General features: G+C 37.6%; 1 long non-coding RNA gene across 2 annotated transcripts in view; it reads right to left on the minus strand.

Annotated features, from left to right (window-relative positions):
- Positions 1-21969, minus strand: part of LOC116575094 — a 77754-nt gene that overhangs the window by 8926 nt on the left and 46859 nt on the right. For both annotated transcript variants that reach the window (XR_004279609.1, XR_004279608.1), the window contains exon 2: positions 12154-12321. This is a non-coding gene — a long non-coding RNA (uncharacterized LOC116575094). The remainder of the gene's footprint in view (positions 1-12153; positions 12322-21969) is intronic.

A 21969-nucleotide genomic window follows, 5' to 3' on the forward strand; every position in this document is an offset into this window, starting at 1 on the left:
ACACAAGAGCCCAGGACCTGATGGATTCCCTGGGGAATTCTACCAAACTTTCTTTTTTTTTTTTTTTTAAGATTTTATTTATTTATTTGACAGAGATCACAAGTAGGCAGAGAGGCAGGCAGAGAGAGAGAGAGAGAGCAGGAAGCAGGCTCCCTGCAGAGCAGAGAGCCCGATGTGAGGCTCGATCCCAGGACCCTGGGATCATGACCCGAGCCGAAGGCAGAGGCTTTAACCCACTGAGCCACCCAGGTGCCCCTCTACCAAACTTTCAAAGAAGAAATAACACCTATTCTCCTGAAGCTGTTTCAAAAAACTGAAGCAGAAAAAAAACTTCCATACTCTTTCTATGAAGCCAGCATTACCCTGATCCCCAAACCAGGCAAAGACCCTACCAAAAGGAGAATTTCAGACCAATATCACTGATGAATATGGATACTAAGATTCTCAACAAGATCCTAGCAAACAGGATCCAACAGCACATTAAAAAGATTACCCACCATGACCAGGTGGGATTCATCCCTGGGCTGCAAGGGTGGTTCAACATCCGAAAATTAATCAATGTGATAGATCAAATTAATAAGAGAAGAGAGAAGAACCACATGGTCCTCTCAATTGATGCAGAAAAAGCATTTGACAAAATCCAGCATTCGTTCCTGATTAAAACACTTCAAAGTATAGGGATAGAGGCAACATTCCTGAACTTCATAAAATCGTGCTCGCTTCGGCAGCACATATACTGAACTTCATAAAATCTATCTATGAAAGACCCACAGCAAATTATCATCCTCAATGGGAAAAAGCTCACAGCCTTCCCTTTGAGATCAGGAACACAACAAGGATGCCCACTCTCATCACTCTTGTTCAACCTAGTATTAGAAGTCTTAGGAACAGCAATCAGAAAACAAAGAGAAATAAAAGGTATCCAAACTGGCAATGAAGAAGTCAAACTCTCTCTCTTCGCAGATGACATGATTCTTTATATGGAAAACCCAAAAGATTCCACCCCCAAACTACTAGAACTCATATAGCAATTCAGCAATGTGGCAGAATACAAAGTCAATGTACAGAAATCAGTGGCTTTCTTATACACTAACAATGAAAATAAAGAAATGGAAATTAGAGAATCGATTCCATTTACTATAGCACCAAGAACCATAAGATACCTGGGAATAAACCTAACCAAAGAGGTAAAGGAACTGTACTCGAGGAACTACAGAACACTCATGAAAGAAATTGAAGAAGACAAAAAAAGATGGCAGACCATTCCATGCTCTTGGATTGAAGAATAAACATTGTTAAAATGTCTATACTGCCTAGAGCAATCTGTACTTTTAATGCCATTCCGATCAAAATTCCACTGGTATTTTTCAAAGAGCTAGAGCAAATAATCCAAAAATTTGTATGGAATCAGAAGAGACCCTGAATTGCTACGAAAATGTTGAAAAACAAAAATAAAACTGGGGGCATCACGTTACCTGATTTCAAGCTTTACTATAAAGCTGTGATCACCAAGACAGCATGGTACTGGCATAAAACCAGACACATAGACCAGTGGAACAGAGTAGAGAGCCCAGATATGGGCCCTCAACTCTATGGTCAAATAATCTTCGACAAAATACTTTGTGTATTTTTAATAACAATTTTTTATCAGATATTTCCTTTGCAAATATTTTCTCCCAGTCTATGGCTTTTCTTCTCACTCCTTTGTCTTTGCAGAGAAGTTTTCTAATTTTAATAAATTCCAGGTTACCAACTATTTCTTTCATGGATTATGACTTCAGAGCTTTACCTAAAAAGTTGTCATCATAACCAAGGTCATTTAAGTTCTCTCCTATGTTATCTTTTAATAATTTCATAGTTTTGCACTGTACATTTAGGACTATGATCCATTTTGAGTTTATTTTTGTGAAATGTGAAGGTCTGTGTTTAATTTTTTTTTTTTTTTGCATGTGGATGTTTAGTTGTGCAGCACTTGTTGAAAAGACTGTATTTTCTCCATTGTATTGCCTTTGTTCCTTTGTCAAAGATCATTGGATATAATTATATGGATCTATTTCTGGGTTCTCTTTTCTGTTCTATATATTTGTCTGTTCTTCCACCAATACCATACTGTCATTAATCTCTATATCTTTAGAGTAAGTCCTATAGTCAGGTAATGTTAGCTCACCAGATTTGTTCTTCAATATTCAATATTAGCTATTATGGGTCTTTTGCCTCTTCACATGAACTTTAGAATCAGCTTGTTGATAGCAACAAAATAACTTGTTCATATTTTGATTGGGATGTCACTGAACTTATAGATGAAGTTGGAAGAATTAATATCTTGACATTGCTGAGTTCTTATCCATGAATATGAGATATCTCTCCATTTGTTTACTTTTTTGATATCTTTGATCAGAGTTTTGTAATCTTCCTCTTAAAAGTGTGTGATGATATTTCATTGTACATATAGATCTTGTGCACATTTTGTTAGACTTATATTTAAGTATTTCATTTTGGGAGGTGCTAATATAAATTTTCTTATTTCAAATGCTTTTTCATTTTTGGTATAGAAAAAGTAACTGACTTTTATATATTAACCTTGTATCCTGCAATCTTGTTATAATCACTTATTAGTTCCAGCAGGTTTTTGTTGATTCTTTCGTATTTTCTACATAGATAATCATGTCATCTGCAAACAAGGACAGCTTTAGTTCTTCCTTCCCAGTGTATACCTTTGATTTCCTTTTCTTGTGTTATTACATTGGCTAGAATTTCCAGTATGATGTTGAAAAGCAGTGATGACAGAGTCCATTCTTGCCTTGTTCCTGATCTTTATGAGATAGTTTTGAGCTTCTCGCCATTACATATGATGCTAGCTATAAGAAATTTTTTAGATTATTGAGCTGAAAAATTCCCCTCTCTTTCTAGTTACTGAGAGGTTTTATAATGAAAAGGTGTTGGAATTTGTCAAATGCTTTTTCTGCATCTATTTATATGATCATGTAATTTTTCTTCTCTAGCATGTTGATGTGATTATTACATTCATTGATTTTCAAATGTTAAATCAGTTCTGCATACTTGGTAGTGTTTTTTTTTTAATTTTTGAAGTCTAATGGCCTTTTTTCTTTTGCTACAAGTGTTTTCCAAGTCATATCAAAGAAACCATCACCTAACTAACCCAAGGTCACAAAAATTTACACCTATATTTTCTTCTAATAGTTTTATTGTCCTAGCTCTTATATTTAATTCTGTGATCCATTTTGAGTCAAAAATTTTATATAGTTTGAGGCATAGATCTGATAACCTTTTTACTCTTCTCACACATAGGATACATTCACTGCTACCCCAAAAGGGACAAAACATAGCCTTTTTGATTGTTTTATTCATTTCTGATTTTAATATCATATACAGTCCTCTCAGTCAAATGTTGATATGGCTCCTCAAGGTTCAGTGACCTGTGAACAAGGAACACAGGACACCGACATTCCTAACATTCAAAATACAACAGTGGAATTGGATCAGGATAACTATAGCAAAAACTCCATTTAGAAAGGGGAAGAATAAGAAACATCAGAAATCACCAATCATTAAATCCTGTTGCAGAATCCATATAAATTCTGTACCCTGAGGTGGATGGGGGATGGAAAATAGAAGATCTTTGATTGAACTCTTCTGTGCATACAAAAGAGTTCCCTTGGCATTTTTTTCCTTCATCTTAGCAGTTCCTCCTTCTGAAAGGTGCCTCCATGACCACTGTTCTTCACAGTCCTATCAGTACTGGGTATTGGGAAATACCCCTGCTTGGAAGTTACTAAGCTTTCTCAACAATGAATAAAACTTTTTATGGTGAAAAATCATAACCTTTACTGAAATATATCTTTAAAAAGCTAAATAAATGGAGAAATATGCCATATTCAAAAACTGAAAACCTTAATATCATATACAAGCCAAATCTTCCTAATTGCCTAAATTGACATATAAATTTAATACAATTCCAGTCAAAATTTCAGCATGTTTTTGTGTCCATGTATATAACTGAAAATTGATAAGTCAACTGCAAAATTTATATGAAAGATTAAGGACCCCAAGTACTCCTTAAAAGGAACTATCGTTCCTTAAGGAGGATTTGCCTTAACAGATATCAAAACTTAAATATTAAGACCAGGTAGTATTAGTGAAGAGACAGACAAGAAATAAGCAGATCTGACCAGCAGAATAGAATAGAAAAGCTAGAAGGAAATCTACATATACGTGGTTTAGAACTGGCTGTGCAGATTGGTGGGGAATGGATTTCCAATAAGTGATGTGATGCTAACAGGTATTCTGGGGATTTAAAAAAAAAAAAAGAAAGCAAATATCAACCTTACACCCTACCAAAAAGAAGAAAAGAAGGTAGCATCCCATTCCTCCACTTACCATCTGTGAGTCCTTAAGAAACTGGTGCAATCTCACCTTGCTTTGGTTTTCTAATTTCATGGAGTTGTTCTGAGGGCTAAATGAGCCAATATACAAAGCACCCAACTCTTAGCAGATGCTTCAGAAAAGCTGTTGCCTTCCCCAGCCATTCCCTTTAGTGGAAATGGAGTCCTATATCCCACTGCTGTGAAAATGTTTAGAATTAGCCAAAAGCTAGAATCTGAGATTATGGGTATTGACGGCACGGACTGCATGGAGCACTGGGTGTTATATACGAACAGTGAATCATGGAACATTACATCAAAAACCAATGACTGGGGCGCCTGGGTGACTCAGTGGATTAAGCTGCTGCCTTCAGCTCAGGTCATGATCCCAGGGTCCTGAGATCGAGCCCCGCATAGGGCTCTCTGCTCTGCGGGGATCCTGCTTCCTCCTCTCTCTCTGCCTGCCTCTCGCTGACTTGTGATCTCTGTTTGTCAAATAAATAAATAAAATAAACCTTTAAAAAAAAAAAAAAAACAGGGATGCCTGGGTGGCTCAGTTGGTTAAGCAGCTGCCTTCAGCTCAGGTCATGATCCCAGCATCCTGGGATCGAGTCCCACATCGGGCTCCTTGCTCAGCAGGGAGCCTGCTTCTCCCTCTGCCTCTGCCTGCCATTCTGTCTGCCTGTGCTCGCTCTCTCTCCCCCACCCTCTGATAAATAAATAAAATCTTTAAAAAAAAAAAAAAACAATCACTAACATAACACAATAAAAAAATTTTTAAAGAAGGATCAGTAATACAGTAGGGATATCCAAATTCCCATTCTTACTGCCTATCATTATTCTATTTCTTCAAAAATTCTTCATGAGCATTTAGAGCAGTTTTCTGTCGAATGGGATTTATACTACAAGCAACTTTACATTTATCTTGAAATTCTTGTAAGAAGCTAGAAATTTAGTCTAACTATGACTGAGATTATAAATAAACTAATGATAAAACAAAACCACTGGAAACAATTGTGAAATCCTAGAGATTAAGAAACATTGTTTGATTTTTACCTACACGTTTAAAAAAATATTTAAAGATGTTTGGATTTCTGTTTAATTTTGTGTTAAATACAGATAATATTTTGACAATCTGAAAAACAAAGAACTATCTGCTTTTTTAAAAAATTTTGTGTTGCTAAATATAGATAATATTTTGACAAACTGAAAAAAGAACTATTTTAAGCCTGGTTTCAAGAGGCTTGATCATAATTAGCTGGTGTTATTAGTGTCTCCTGAGTGCATGGGTTTAGCATTTGCCTTTGAAGAATATTAAATAACATGAAAATATTAACTCTTGCCCTCTAAGGGTTTATATTCTAGGATAGCTCATTCACTTGGGAAAAAATAATTTTTTCATTTTGAAAACAGCAGGCAGATGGTTTAATCCATTGGGTTTAGTTTCAAACAAACAAACAAAAACATTTTTTGAGGTGTAGAAAAACTAAGTGAAACAGATAAAAACATGTCAAGAGTTTTACATTTAATTTGGCTCTATGGAAACATTCAATATTAAGTGTTAAATATGCATAATATTAACACATTTATTCTAAATCATCAATTTAACATTCTTCTTCAGTTTCCAAGAGATTCCACTGAATTCAGCCAGTAATTTTCCATTACCTATAATGTGCCTGGTTGCGATGCAGAAATTCTATCATCATTGGTTCACTCACCCATGTTGTATACCTACCATGTGCCACACACAATTCTAAGTCCTGGACACAAGAGGCTTTCTACCTATTCATTCAACATCAGTGCTATTGAACTATTTTCTATATTTCCTAACACCAGTAGAGATGCAAGCAACTTTGAAATGTGTTTTGTCTGACATTTTCATGTCACTGCAAATGGCCAATGAGGATGTAGACAAAAAGGAAGTCTTGTGCACTGTTGGTGGGAATGCAAACTGGAGCAGCCACGGTGGAAAACAGTATGGAGTGTCCTTAAAAAGTTAAAAATAGAATGCCCTACAATCCAGCAGTCATACTTGAGTATTTACTCAAAGTATACAAAAACACAAATTCAAATGGATACATGCACCTTGATGTTTATAGCAGCATTATCTACAATAGCCAAGATAGGGAAGCAGCCCAAGTATTCACTGATTGATGAGTGGATAAAAAAGATGTGGGGGGTGTGTGTGTGTGTGTGTAAAGTATTCCATTATATATGTATATATATAATGGAATACTACTCAGTCACAAAAAAAAGAATGAAATCAACACCTGTTGTTTCTTGTGTTTTTTATTTTAGCCATTCTGGTAAGTGTGACGTGATATCTCACTGTGGTTTTGATTAGCACTTCCCTGATGATAAGTGATGATGAGCATCTTTTCAGTTGTCTGTTGGCCTTTCAAATGCCTTCTTTAGAGAAATGTCTGTTTATGTCTTCTGCCTATTTTTAAATTGGATTACTTGGTTTTTGGGTGTTGAGTTTTATAACATCTACATATTTTCAATACTAACTCTGATATGTCATTTGCAAATATCTTCTCCCATTCTGTAGGTTGCCTTTTAGTTTGATTACTTCCTTCACTGTGCAAAAGCTTTTTATTTTGACATTGTCCCTCCCAATAGTTTATTTTTGCTTTTCTTTCCCATATCTCTGGGGACCTATCTAGGAAAAAAGCTGCTATAGCTGATGTCAGAGAAATTACTGCTTGTGCTCTCATCTGGGATTTTTATGGTTTCAGGTCTCACATTTAATCCATTTTGAATTTGTGTGTGTGTATATGATGTAAGAAAGTGTTCTGATTCCATTCTTTTGCATGCTGCTGTCCAGTTTTTCCAACACCATTTGTCAAAGAGAGATTAGTTCTCCTTTTACATGTTCCCATAGCCCTCGTTTTGCTCTTACACACCATTTCTCACAATTATGATTCAGTAATTAGAGTTAACTCTTCATCAACATGGAGGTTAAGGGCACTGATGCCCCCACACATGTCAAAAATCTGTATATACCTTTTGACTCCCCAAAATATAAATACTAATAGCCTACTATTAGCCGGAAGCCTTATTGATAACATAAATAGTTAACACATATTTGTGTTATATGTGTTATATATCATATTCTTACAATAAAGTAAGCTATAGAAAAGAAAATATTAAGAAAATCATAAGGCAGAGAAAATATATTTATGGTACTATATTTATGGAAAAAATCTGCATTTAATTGGTATCTGTGTGGTTCAAATCCATGTTGTACAAGGACCAGCTGTATTTGTTTAATGTCTGCTTCTTCTGTTAAACTGTAAGGACTAAAAAAAAAATTATAAGGACTATGAAAACTAGAACCAGTTTTACTGTACAAGCTGAGTCCTTGCCTTGCCTTTTTATAACTCTATCCCCATCACTGAACATGGTGCCTGGTACACAAGAATAAACATTTAATATATGTATAAGTCAGCAAGAGAATGAATGAATATGATCCTTGGGCTGAATATATCATTTATTAGTATCCCCAAATCACTCATTTGTGGTCGAAGTAGACTTTTTCATCAGCAAATATGAATTGAGGATGCGTTTGTATCCTTTGTAATGCACTTTGTAATCCTATCACTTAGCATGTTGCCTGGTACACAAAAAGGGTTTTATAAATGTTCGGTAGTGGATGGATGACTGAAGGATGAATGGATGGATGAAAGGAACCAAATGCATAATTAGGTTTGTCTATAGCTAAATTTATCTGTCCTTTTGTATAAGCATTGTAATCATCCACATAAAATCATCTAAGCAAATATGAACAAATTTGAAAAAGTGCAGGGAGATTAAAGGAAGAAAACAAAAGGGGAAAAAAAGACTCGTGTTTCTCGTAAGCTCTTAAAATCTTACTGTCTGTAATACACATTTGGCACTTATAACTGTTACTTACCTTTGTATATGTGTATGGTTTATCACCCCAAGCACATTGTAGGCTTCTTAAGATCCAATAACATATCTTATATTGCCCTGTATCTTCCCCCTCAACTTCTGCAGCAGCTGGCACAACGCCTAGCCTGTAAGAGGTACTCAGTAAACACTTACTGAATGTAGCATGACACAGTGTTGCTATATTCTGACAGTCTAGTTTATTCTCATGTACTGTAAATAAAGGCTAATTTTATCTCCCTGAGCCTTACTCAGTCTGCATCCTGAAGTTCCAGTCTCTGATTGCCAGAATGATGCTGTTTCATTATCTAGATTGCACACACCAGACATAAGGATAGATAAAGAAAAGATAAAAGCTGTTGGCTCAGAGCTCAAGGTATAAAAGTCTAAATTAGACTGGCAATTTTAACAATGGTTAAAGTAACAGTAAGTTAAAAATAGTCATTGTCACTAACGATGAATTTTCTGATAAGGAAAGAAAGACACAGTCACATCTACAGAGCATCAAAAACAGTAAAATATTTAGGAATAAATTTAACTAAAAAGGTAAAAGATCTCTACTCTGAAACCTACAAGATGTTGATTAAAAAAAATCAAAGAAGACACAAATAAATGGAGAGGTATCCTGTGTTCATGGATTAGAAATATTAATATTGTGAAAATGTCAATAGAGCCAAAAGCCATCTGTAGATTTAATACCCTCCTCCCACCAAGATTCAATGATATTTTCTTTAGAAGTGAAAAAAAACTTCTAAAATGTATACAAAACCACAAAAGACCCTAAATAGCCAAAACAATCCTGAGAAAGAAGAACAAAGCGGGAGACACCACACTTTGATTTCAATCTATACTATATAGCTATAGCTCTCAAAACAGCATGATATCAGCATAAAAACAAATAGACCAATGAAACCAAACCAAGAGCCCAAATAAAGCCAAGCATATCATCAACTAATATTTGACAAGGGAACCAAAAATACTCAATGGAGAAGAGACAGCTGTTTCAAAAAATGGTAGTGGGAATAGATGGATATTCACATTAAAGAATGAAACTGGACCCAAAGCTTACACCACTCACAAAAATTGACTTGAAATGGATTAAAGACTTACCTGTAAGACCTGAAACCATGAAACACCTAAAAGAAAACATAGGAACAAATCTCTTTGACATAGGTCTTGGTAATGATTTTTTGATATGACACTGAAAGCACAAGCAACAAAATAAAAAATAAACAAATGGGACTAGATCAAACTAAAAAGTTCTATACAGTAAAAGAAACCATCAACAAAATGAAAAGACAACCTACAGAATAGAAAAAGTATTTGCAAACTATGTATCTGGTAAGATGTTAATATCTAAAATAGGCTAAAAATTCATACAACTCATAACAAAAAAAAAGAATAACCCAGTTAAAAATGGGCAAAAGACTAGAATAGACATTTCTCCAGATAACACATGAAAGGCCAACAAGTACATGAAAAGATCTCAACATCTCTAGTCATTAATGTAAATTAAAACCACAATGAGATAACACCCCATGCTTATTAAAATGGTCATGATCAAAAAGACATGAGAGGAAAAATTCTGCCAAGGATGTGGAGAAAAGGGAACACTTGTGCATTGCAGGAGAAAATGTAAATTGGTACAGCCACTCTGGAAAACTGTACGGAGGATCAAATAACTAAAAATAGAACTACCATATGATCCTGCACTTCTACTTCTGAGAATATATCCAAAGGAAAACACTAACTGGATAAGATACCTGCACCCCCACATTCATAGCAGGATTATCTACAATATCCGAACATGGAAACAACCTAAGTGTCCATCAATGCATGAATGGATAAAGAAGTGTGGCATTGGGGCGCCTGGGTGGCTCAGTGGTTTAAGCCTCTGCCTTCAGCTCAGGTCATGATCTCAGGATCCTGGGATTGAGCCCCACATCGGGCTCTCTGCTCAGCGGGGAGCCTGCTTTCCCCTCTTTCTCTGCCTACTTGTGATCTCTGTCTGTCAAATAAATAAATAAAATCTTTAAAAAAAAAAAAAAAGAAGTGTGGCATACAAATAGTGGAATATTATTCAGCCATTAAAAAGCAAGGGAATTCTACTCTTTGCAACAAGATGGATGGACCCTGAAGGCATTATGCTAAGTGAAATAAGACAGACAAAGGAAGACAAATACTATGATCTTCTTACATGTGGAATCTTAAAAAAAAAAAAAAAAAAATTCATAGAAAAAGGCTTGTGGTTACCAGAGGTGGAGGGCAGAGAGGGAATTGGAGGAAGTGTGGTCAAAAGTTACCAATTTCCATTTATAAGATAAGTAACTATAAGGGGTGTAATATATAGCAGGATGACTATAATTAACACTGTTGCATGATATACAGAAAAGTTACTAAGAAAGTAAACCTGAACTTTCATCACAAGAATATTTTTTTTCTTTTTTCTCTCTTTTCTTTTTATTGTATCTGTATAAGAAGATGGATGTTAGCTGAACCTACTGCAGATCATTTCACAACATATGTAAATTAAACTATCATGCTATATGCCTGAAGTTTATCCAGTGATGTAGGTCAATTTTTTCTTAATAAAACTGAAAAAATGATCATTTTGAGTTTTTTTTAAATAATTATAATGTGACTATTTATTTTGTGCTAATAATCTAGAAAAATATTAAAATGCACTTTCTGACAGAAAAGACGTCTAAAGAGATTTGTGTATTTCTGATAAGCTGCTAAAATCCAAAAGAATAAAAGATCATATTATCAAGTATATAAATTATATTTTGCTAGTTGTTAAAAAGTCTCATAGAAAAGTAAAGAATGAGGGCTCCTGGGTGGCTCAGTCAGTTAAGCGTCTGCCTTTGGCTCAGGTCATGATCCCAGGGTCCTGGGATCAAGTTCCACATCAGGTTCCCTGCTCGCAGGAAGTCTGCTTTTCTCTCTGCCCCTGCCCCCTGCTCATGCTCACGCTCTCAATCTCTCAAATAAATTAAAAAAAAAAAAAACTTTTCTTTTTTAAAGTAAAGAATTAAAGAACTAGATCCTGTCAGAGCCAACTACTTGCAAAAAGAGGGAGGCGGGGGGAGGGAGAAAGGAAGAAAGTCAGAAAGAAGGGAGGGAAGGAGGAGGTAGAGAAGGAAGGACAGGTGAGCCTAAGTCAATAAAACTGCACATGATTCTTCAAGTTTGCCAGTCCTTCCTCTGCTTACCTCTTAGCCATGACTAAGCAGCCCCATCACCTGTATGTTCAGTCCCATTGGATTTTTTGAGTCAACCTTGTACAAAGCTGGATTAACCGGTGGACTAATCTCCATTTACCTTGAGATGATAACACCCTCTAGCAATGATTATTGAGCATGCATCCCTATACATGGATCTTTATTTGCACGTAAATTTCACACAAGTTCTACTGTAGTATTATATTATATACATCATAACACATACATAGAAGTATAATTTTTTAAAGAATGAGATGAAAATAAATATAAATGATAGTGCTAGTGTCTCTCTTCTTTGCTCCCATGGATCATGTGCATAGTCCCCAGGTTGAATGTTCCAGCTTGGAGACCTTTGGTGGAAGCTGCTCCTGGAAGCCCCAGTCATGTTTTCCTCCTCTGTGTGACTGTGCTTCTACCTCTCTGATTTGCCCTCGGGTTCCCTCTTCCTCCCACCAAGAGGAGGCACCCTCATCTGAATCCCAAGCCATTCATCTGGACCCCTGAAACTTAATTTATTTTGTTTCAAATCCCTTCCCCACCCCTGACAGCATGACTCTGTCCTTTAAGCCTCAGCCTCTGGTGGGGAATGTGATCCTGCAAACATACAGAACACCTACAATCACAAAGGTGCCACTCACCTGACTCAATCACTGGCTCTACCTGGAAACTCCTGCTGTTGTATCAGATCCTTTAGGACACTTTGGCTACTTGAATGCTGCTCCTCAGAAAGGAAGATGGGAGTTGTTCAAATAAAGCCACCATTCAGTGTATGCCTGGCAATAATAGATACTTTTCTTTCTTTACTCCTGTGTCACATAAAACACAAGCAGGGATATGTCAATCTGACAGACTATAGCAGCACAAATCAGAGTGTTTATTAGAATACATGTCTAATATATCTTTGGTGTCAGTTGTATTGACTTTCCTATTAATCATTAGCATACTAATTAAATAAAAATTCATTTATTACCACATTTTAGATTAGATTGGCTTTTTCCCCCTTTATGCCATCTGGTGTGTCTTCTTCCAGTACAGTCTCTTTCAAATATGCAATCTCAGGGTTATAAAACTCTCTGAAAATGTAATAACCAATACCACAGTTAAACAAACGCCTTCAAAGGACAAGAGAATTGCTTTGCTAAACCTTCTGATATCAGTGACATGAGTCAGCTGTGAGTCTGATATCAACAATGAGACCAGTCTGGAACGTTCAGCATCTCCAAAGCCATAGGATTCTCTAAAATGAGAAGTAAGGGGCTTAAATTTTGGCCTCAGCTCCTCTTCTCACTCTACAATCCCGTTATTCTTGAAATTCTCATAGCTAAGTTAACCAATTATCAAAGGAGAAAATATAAGATGACAAAAAAACTTGTTCCAAAAGTACTATGTGTAGGGCTCATGGATGTTTAAATTTGGTTATCTAACAGGAAATGTTGCGATAAAAGAATAAAGAAATGGCAAAAATAAAAATCCTCTTACGTCTACATATAAAAGGAGCAACTGCAGAACCGTTCCCAAAACCAAAAACAAAACATAAAGTATCCTAAACAGGGTAACTATCACTTTGTTGTCACAAAGGAGCATTTAGAATGAAAATGTAACATTGAGAAAGAAAGTATAATCATATTTAACAATTACTTTATATCTCACTTTAAACTTGATAAGCCAGAAAAATATCAGGAAAAAATCCAAGGTTAGATAAAAGCATAACCAGAAAGAGTGAAAATAAAAGAGAAATATTCACCAGCACTGCCTCACTTCGACACAGAATATTTCATGGTAAGAGAATAATAGTGAGGGGGGACACTTCCAGTTTGATTATCATATTTTTCTATTAGAATTTCTAGGTCACTCTCTTTCAAATTTGAAGTATCACTTTTTATAGTTTCCAGTTTCTTCATGAAATATTTAACACTGAATTTTATCTCCATAAGCATAATGAACATGGTTTATGTCGGTCTGCCTCTGGTAATTCTACTCTGCGGATATCCCACGCGTCTCTTTAAGTGTTCTGTTCTCAGTTATGTGTTCTTGTCTCTTTTTCTTATCTTTAACAATGTAGTGGACTTTACAGTTGGGGGGGGGACCTTAGAGTTCTAATTTGAGGCTGAGAATGACTTGTCCTCCTCTAAAAGAAGACTCCTAGCTTCCGCTAGAGCTCAGGTTGCACTGGCAATCCAGGCTCCATTTGATCAAACTTCGAGGTCTGAAGTTTTGGGGCTCACGGATAACCGGAAGGCTGCCAGGAATCCATGCAAGTGTTGCTCTATGTCTCATTGCAAGGGTGCAGAATTTTGGTGCCCCATCCACAACTGGCGGTCCCACGGACCCTCCACTCTTGGTATCATTAAACTCTAGTTTAGGTCCCCCCCGACCCGCCCCGTCCTCTGAGGCTTTCCCAAGCAGTGCTCATCCTTTCATCCACCTGTTCTGGATTGGCAAATGTTCCCGACATGCAAAAGTGATCCCAAATGCCAGGCTCCTGTTCTGTATAACTGTCTTCTCACAGGTCTCCGCAAAGTAATTCTTTACTCTTTTGTCCGTTCTTAGGCGATTTTAGAAGATTTTTAAACATTTTCTTAAGCTTTTCCAGTCAATGTAAACAGCAGTGTTGGTGCAAATTATCTGGTTTATCACTAAAGGGGACAGAAGTCCAATCACAGTTCAAGTTTAAACTCCTGCTGAAGGTGGCATATATCATTTTTTTTTAAGTTTCCTATTGGACAACTAATATATGTCATTGTTTTCTTTACTTATATCTAATTCCAAAAGAAAGTATTCAATGAGTTTCATACAAATTGTATGATGATTTTATTCAAATGTGTATTAAATAATTAACCTCCATATAATAAGTAATAATAATCAGTCAACAGATATTTATTGAGCATGTACGATGTGCCAGTCTCATTTTAGGTGCATCAGAGAAAGAAACAAAGAACCTCCTCATCCTTACAGTGCTTATATTCTAATGATTAGACAGATTACAAAGGCTTAAATATATAAAAAGGTAAATTACATGGTATATATTTGTACATCGTATTGGAAGGAGGCACATATTACCGAAAACAGTAAAGCTAAGTAGATCTGTAGGGTCGGGACAGGGAAAAGAGTTACAACTTTCTTCAACGTAACCAGAATGGACTTCATTGAAAAGATTAAATAGATATTTTAGCAAAAACTTGAAGGTGGTGAGGAAGTTACCCATGTGTATGTATGTCTGGGGGCAGAGGGAACAGCCAGCAGGAAGACCCTAGGCTAGGATTATACCCATCCTGATCATGGAACATCAGGAAAACCACATGGCTAGAATGGAGTAAAAGAAGGATGAGGAGGAAAAGATAGTTATGAGAGATCATGGAGATGAGTGAGATAGAACTAGCCACAGGGTCAGGGGACCATTGTGAGAACTTCAGCTTTTACTTTGAGTGCCATCTTGAGCACTGCACTGGGGAGAAAAGGGGTTAGACCATTCTGGCTGGGGTGCTGGGAGTGTGTGGAAAGAACTGGAAGCCAGATAGGAGCTCATTGCAGTAACACAGATCATGCTGTCTCAATATAACTCTGGATGTATTTTCAAGATGACATCAATGACATTTTGACAGACTAGATGAGGAGTAAGAGGGGAAAAAAAGAGGATACAAGTATATTTTCCAAGATTTTTGGCCTGAGCAACCAGAAAGATGGAATTGCCATCTTCTGAAAAGGGAAAGGCAACGTGTAGAACCTAGAAAGTTAGAAATGCAGTTTCTGCTGAGTTTGATATGTCTACTTGACCATGGAGATAGACGTCCAAGTCGGATATTCCAGTGGGGAGATAAAGGTGAGAAATTCAAAATGGATATATAAACTTGAGACACTTAAGCTAATAGTTTATATTTAAAGCCATGAGACTTAATGAGATTCCCTAAGGAACAAAAATAAGGAATAAAAGAGCACTCAAACATTAAGAGGTCCAAATATCATTCATATATATTGATTTTGGAGCACTGAAAGGAAAAGCTGAGTGGTGGGCAGTAAGAGCACATTTGAGGAGAACAGGAGAAAATATACAAAATTAGGAAAACACGGGAAATGTAGCCGATTGTTTACCTTTCTAACCACTCCTTGGCAGATACTTTACCTCTTTCCACACAGCTCTTTTACTTTGTTGGAGTTAGAAGTAGATGCCAGTTTAGCTTTTTAGGCTGGGACCATCAGTATGCAAAATTCAAAAATTTTTTAGAACACATGGGAGATCTTCAGAATCATGCAGTAGAGATGGAAAATAAGTTCTCCTTCTGTGAACACCACAGTCATTGTAAAATCAGCCCTGCGCCAAACTGCAACCAAGCTGAATTTCTCTCCAACATCACTCCGGTTCCCTTTCTCTATCCCTTCTCCCATCCAGTCACTCTGAATCTTCAATCATAGAAGGTACACAGCATCCTCAAACTGACCACTGCCTCGTACTTTTGAAGCCCCAAACTTCTAACACATCACTCTTCTTCATCGAAACTTTTTGTTTGTCTCTCTGAGGACATCACAGCCTTGCACTCTGCTGGCACACAAAGGTGCTATTTTCTGATAGTGATTCATTGGACAATTTCTCTTGGAAACATTCACACTTAAAAGCTGCTTTCAAAACAACCAAACTGGGGCGCCTGAGTGGCTCAGTGGGTTAAGCCTCTGCCTTCGGCTCAGGTCACGATCTCAGGGTCCTAGGACCAAGCCCCACATCGGGCTTTCTGCTCAGCGGGAAGCCTGCTTCCTCCTCTCTTTGCCTGCCTCTGTGCCTACTTGTGATCTGTCTGTCAAATTAAAAAAAAAAAAAAAAAAAAAAAAAAAAAAAAAAAAAAAAGAACGACTAAAGTGAATGAAGTAGGGCGTTTTTGGAACAGTGAGGAAGCATCCCCATAGAAATGGGGTCCTGATCCAACTGTTCATGAAGAATGCTACTCATCACCTGGGCAGGCTCCCTACTTAGAATATCTGGGGGTCACTTTAACTTGGAATTTCCCGTGGACAAACTACGACTGCTTGATAAGCACTGAGTCCATATGATGAAAGAATATATTTACAGATTACCAGTTAATGTAGACACTCACTTCCTGTATTAGGTTGGACCATGTGAAATGGCCTTCCTGTAGGTCAAAAATAAGCCAATATTGGCCTTTTCTTTTGTTTCAATCTAATACACACTGTACTTATCTATAATACAGACATAACTATTTTGTGGTTTTGTTAACAAAATCTACCCATTTCTTTTACCATTTATGAGTGAATTACCATTGGAGACATGTGTCTCATTGTGAATGAAACCAGTCAAATGCCTTCTTCTATAAAATGCCTTCTTGCCACTAATACAGCAGGGGGTCTTAGAGTTCAATATTTAAGGCAGAAAGTCTATCCCAGGCTGGCTACAGCCTGTCAGACTCTTGGTGACACTACGAAGCCCTTCTCGAAATCCTGTTTGACATTTTCAAGCCCATTTCACAGAAGCAATTAATGTTCTCATCCTAGCAGCAATAAACTTAACCTATAGATTTAGGTCACTTTCTTAGTTCAAATTGTATCATAAATCTTAAGCTCAATGATGTCATTTTGTTGCTTGACTAGAAGGATGTTTGCTTTGTGGGTCTTGTAGCTTTCCTGACGAGAGAAGGCACTGATTCTGCATCTCAGCTCTATGCCTTAGCAGCTCTATGACCTCAGTCCCATCTCTTGTGACAAACCCCGGCTAGATGCTCATCACGCCTATTTCCTCTTCTTCCTGGAGCCACATAAGTACCCAGTTCCCTTGACATTAGGTGTGGTCCTTGCCCAGGAAATACGAGGAAAGTACTGTGTGTCACCCCCAGATGCAGCGGTTAAAAAGGAGCACTCCTGCTCCACACACTCACTAATCTGTCCCAGCCAGGTGCAGAGGATCCAAGGGTGGGTTCTGGAACCCTCAGATGGTGCCACTATGAATGGACAGAGCCTGCACTCCAAAGGCTGCATGGACCAAAGCAGTCCTCTCCTGGGCCTTCATTTCACTGAAGGGAAATAGACCTTGATTGTGTTATATAACAACACAATTTTAAGGTATTAATCTACCCTGTCTGTTAAACCCCCTAATCTTTTATTTCTTCATCCATAAAAATGAAAATAATAAAACACACCTCGTAGGGTTATTGTTAGGATTAACTGGGGTGATAAATGTACAGTGCTAACGCACTGTGTTTGGCACAGAGTAAGGCTATAGAAATGGTGGTCACTTGATGTCGCCATCATCATCATCACCATCATCATGATCTCTCCTTCACCTATTAACTGAAAAAATTTCTATATTTCTTAAAGCAGCCCAGGGTTCCATAAATAATTTTTTGACACTGCTCACTGGGCAGCATTCCCCCAAGACCCAATATCTGACCCAGGCAGTCTAATAGCAGAGCTTGTGGGATATTGATAATTTTTTTCTGGCTCCGAACAGTTTTCATTGGATAAGGTTAGACTTTTTAATGCCTATCATTTACTGAATAATTAAAGTCATTATTTCCAGTTGCTCTTGCGCATGCAAATGTAGTAAATCCTCTTAGAGATACCATCTGATATAACTTATTTGCTATAAATCACATGTGTAGCAATAAGCTCCTTACATACCAGGCACGCTCTGTAAGTGCCTGTTGACTGATCAAGGGTTTGGGTTCTTTTTTTTTTTTTTTTTTTTTCAGTCTCAAATTTCCTAAAAGTTTTGCTTACCAGATGCTTTTTTCAGTGAAATGCTATTTGTCACTTTGATTAGCATCAACAGAACACATCCACTTTTCCAACTGCAGTTTCCTCAACATCATGAGACAGCACACTTGAATTTACAACAGCATAGACTACAGCACTGGTAAGAAGGTTTTAGATAATGCATACCTATAAGACAACTTCAAAGCGAATTTGCGTATTGATCATCCAACATGACTCTCTAAGTAATACAACTAGTTCTTCCAGAGGAAAGGTAATTAAGGCAGATTTTTAAGGAAAACAAACAAACAAAAAAAAAACATAAAAATCTAAAGCTCCAAATAGAAACAAGCAGCCTCCTTACACACATTCCAAAAATTCTCTAAAATCTTTTCAAATAAATAGTATTAATTTGTATGTGAAATGTCTTCTCTTTGGCTCTTTGGCCAACATACCCAAGTGCACACTGGAGTCCCACACCTGAGATGAAGCTACACAGAATGTCAAGAATTACAGGCTTGCTCCCCAGTTAGTTAGCTACTTAAATCCATAGTCTAATAAGCAGTCATGTCTTGTTTTGTTACATCTTTTTCCAAACGGGAATTAAGGTGGTTTAAATGTACAAAAAATTATTTGTGGTGAGATTAAACAAAAACACAGATGATGGGGCACCTGGGTGGCTCAGTCACTCTGCCTCCAGCTCAGGTCATGATCCCAGGGTCCTGGGATCAAACCACACCGGACCCCTGCTCAGCAGGGAGCCTGCCTCTCCCTCTCCCGGCTCCCCATCCCCGTCTCACTATCTCTCTCTCTCTCTCATAAATAAATAAAACCTTAAAAAAATACAGAGGAGGGGCACCCGAGTGTCTCAGTGAGTTATGCCTCTGCCTTCGGCTCAGGTCATAATCCCAGCATCCTGGGATGGAGCCCCACACTGCACTCTCTGCTCAGCAGGGAGCCTGCTTCCTCCTCTCTCTCTCTGCCTGCCTCTCTGCTTACTCATGATCTCTGTCTATCAAATAAATAAAATCTTAAAAAAAAAATACAGAGGAGATTAGAAAGCAAAGGATAATGGGGAAGAAAAATAAAGGTAAAACCACTAGGTAAGGTTGAAAAAAGCAGCAAACAGTGTGAAGTTCTAGCCACTTTCTGATTAGCCACACATTTTGGTCTGAGCTTACGGGCAACAAGTGCAAAAAGAGAAACATGATCACATAATTTACAAAGTTTATGACTATAATATTGTGAACAATGTCCTAAATATCCATACACAAAATACAATAATTTCCCAGGGCTATTTATATCAACCTCCATCAATATAAAAAAATGTTAATGACCCAATAGGACAAATGTCAAAATAAAAGGTCATATTACTTTCTAATGCGTGCAAACTCGTGGGCAATGCCAACATTATGATGCCTTTATTTGTGGGGGTAGGTGGAACTGGATTAATAAAAGCTTTTACAGAACTGATTTTGTGAAGGCCAGAAAGGATTCAAGGTGGTAGATGTACAAACCAATGTTTCTAAACAAAACATGATGGAAAACATATGAGAACCACTGATTGGGGGAGGGTGGGGAATGACTAAAAAATGTCCTTTAAGAAGAAAGTAGGGCTTGATAGGAGAGTCTGATTAAGGGACAAAAGGAAGGGAGGCCACAGAATCTACATGCTCTTATTGGCATGGGAGGGGTGGCAGAAACATAATGGAAAGTCTTTAAGCCCTTGTATCAGTACTTGGCTTTTGATTCACTGGAAAATAATAGCAGAAGAGATCAACAAAGGATATAATATGAGAGCAGGGTTGGTGAACCATTCTAACTGAAACCCACAAATAACTGAAGGAGTAAAATCAGGAATAAAAGATTCCTACGTGAGGAAGATTTCATCGTCTAGCTGAGTTTGCCTCTATCATCGGGACCTCACTTTCCCAGTAGTTTGTGAACTCATCAAGAGGACAGCTGGGGGTAGAGAAGAGAGAAAGGAGGAGGAGAGACTGCCTGAATCTTGGGTCTTATTCATCTGTTTTCTCAGTGTGCAACGCAAACAGGACATGCAGCTGACATTCAGTTTAAGTTTGTTGTTAGAAAGAAGTACAACATCCATCTGAAATAATTTATGGTGACTTAGATTTTGTAAATGAGGAAAAGGAGGCATCAAATATCACCCCAAATATTAGTAATAGAAAACAGAAGGAGAGGGGTGTCTGGGTGGCTCAGTGGGTTAAGCCTCTGCCTTCGGCTCAGGTCATGATCTCAGGGTCCTGGGATCGAGCCCCGCATCGGGCTCTCTGCTCAGCGGGAAGCCTGCTTCCCTTCCTCTCTCTCTGCCCACCTCTCTGCCTTCTTGTGATCTCTGTCTGTCAAATAAATAAATAAAATCTTAAAATTAAAAAAAGAAAGAAAAGAAAACAGGAGGAGAATAGTGTTTTGAACTAGGAAGCTTGGTAGTGAGCAGCTATAACTACAAAGTTCTTTGCCATATTGTTTTGAGTGGCAGCAATTCAACCAAGAATGAGCATTCTTGTGACAATAAATGGGTATGTACTTCAGCAAGCAGAAAATAATGATAGAAGAGTGCCTCTGTGACTCACTTGGTGAGGCATCAGACTCGTGGTTTTGGCTGGAGTCATGATCTCATGGGTGGTGGGATCAAGCCCCATGCGCACCCCCGCCAATCCCACCCCCCCATCCCTACACCACCCCCATGCACTCAGCAGGGGGGGCTACTTGAAGATTCCTTCCCCCTGCCCCTTCCCACACTCCCACATGCTCATTCTTTCTCTCAGATAACTAAATTGTAATTTAAAAAAAGAGAAGAGAATGATAGATCAAAAATCATGATGCCAGCTACATATAGATAAAGAATTTTAGAGCTTTCTAAAAAGATTAAAAAGGGAGAATAACAATAAAACTTCGTCTAATGGAAGGAATATTTGATTGGGAGTCAAAAGACCAGAGATTGGATCTCAGCTTCAGTGCAAATTCTCTGCCCAACTTCTGATAAATCACTTTGCATCGGGGTTTGGGTTTTTCTCAACTATAAAATGGGAGTGAAGTGGAAGACCTCAGGGCGTTTCAAACAGTACCCTACAGACCTCAGGGGTCCTGAAGGAAAGGTGAGGCCAGACCTGTCAGACCTCAGGCCCCCAGCCTGAGCATGTTATTAGCAAAATAAATGCACCCTAACCTTTTAGCTATAGCTATTAAAAAGACTCTCATGCACAGATTATTTAGAAAAAAAAAGAGACCTATTGATTTCAAAAAGCTATACAACCATAGGCTATACAATCTCTGGTGTCCCTCGCATCTGTCACAAATCTCTTTTAAGTCAGTAATATACTTAAAAAAAAAAAAGTTAGTATTATACTTGAACAAAAAGTGTAAGCTGGTACTGTTGCTTCCATCTTGCAAGGTAGAAACAAGCACAAAAAAAATCAAAGGAAATTCTCACTGACAAAAATTTCAAGACTAGCATTGAAGTCTGTTGACTATCAAGCCAGAGTTCATATTTCCATAAATCTGAAAGGCCTTTATGTTAGGAAAGAATTCTATCAGGTGATTTGGTGATGTCACAATAAGCATACAGGTACATGATGTGGTGTCAATAAAGTCATCTTACATAAAAAGCATACATAAATGCTTGCAGCAATGTTTGGAGTCCAGGAGCTTTTTCTTCCACGTTTGGCTTCCTCTGAACTGCCCCACCCTCTTCTCAGTTTGGGTTCCTGTTTTTATATGACTCTGCATCTTAAACTACA

Source organism: Mustela erminea, chromosome 16, assembly GCF_009829155.1.
Source record: "Mustela erminea isolate mMusErm1 chromosome 16, mMusErm1.Pri, whole genome shotgun sequence".
In the NCBI taxonomy this organism is placed as follows: Eukaryota; Metazoa; Chordata; class Mammalia; order Carnivora; family Mustelidae; genus Mustela; species Mustela erminea.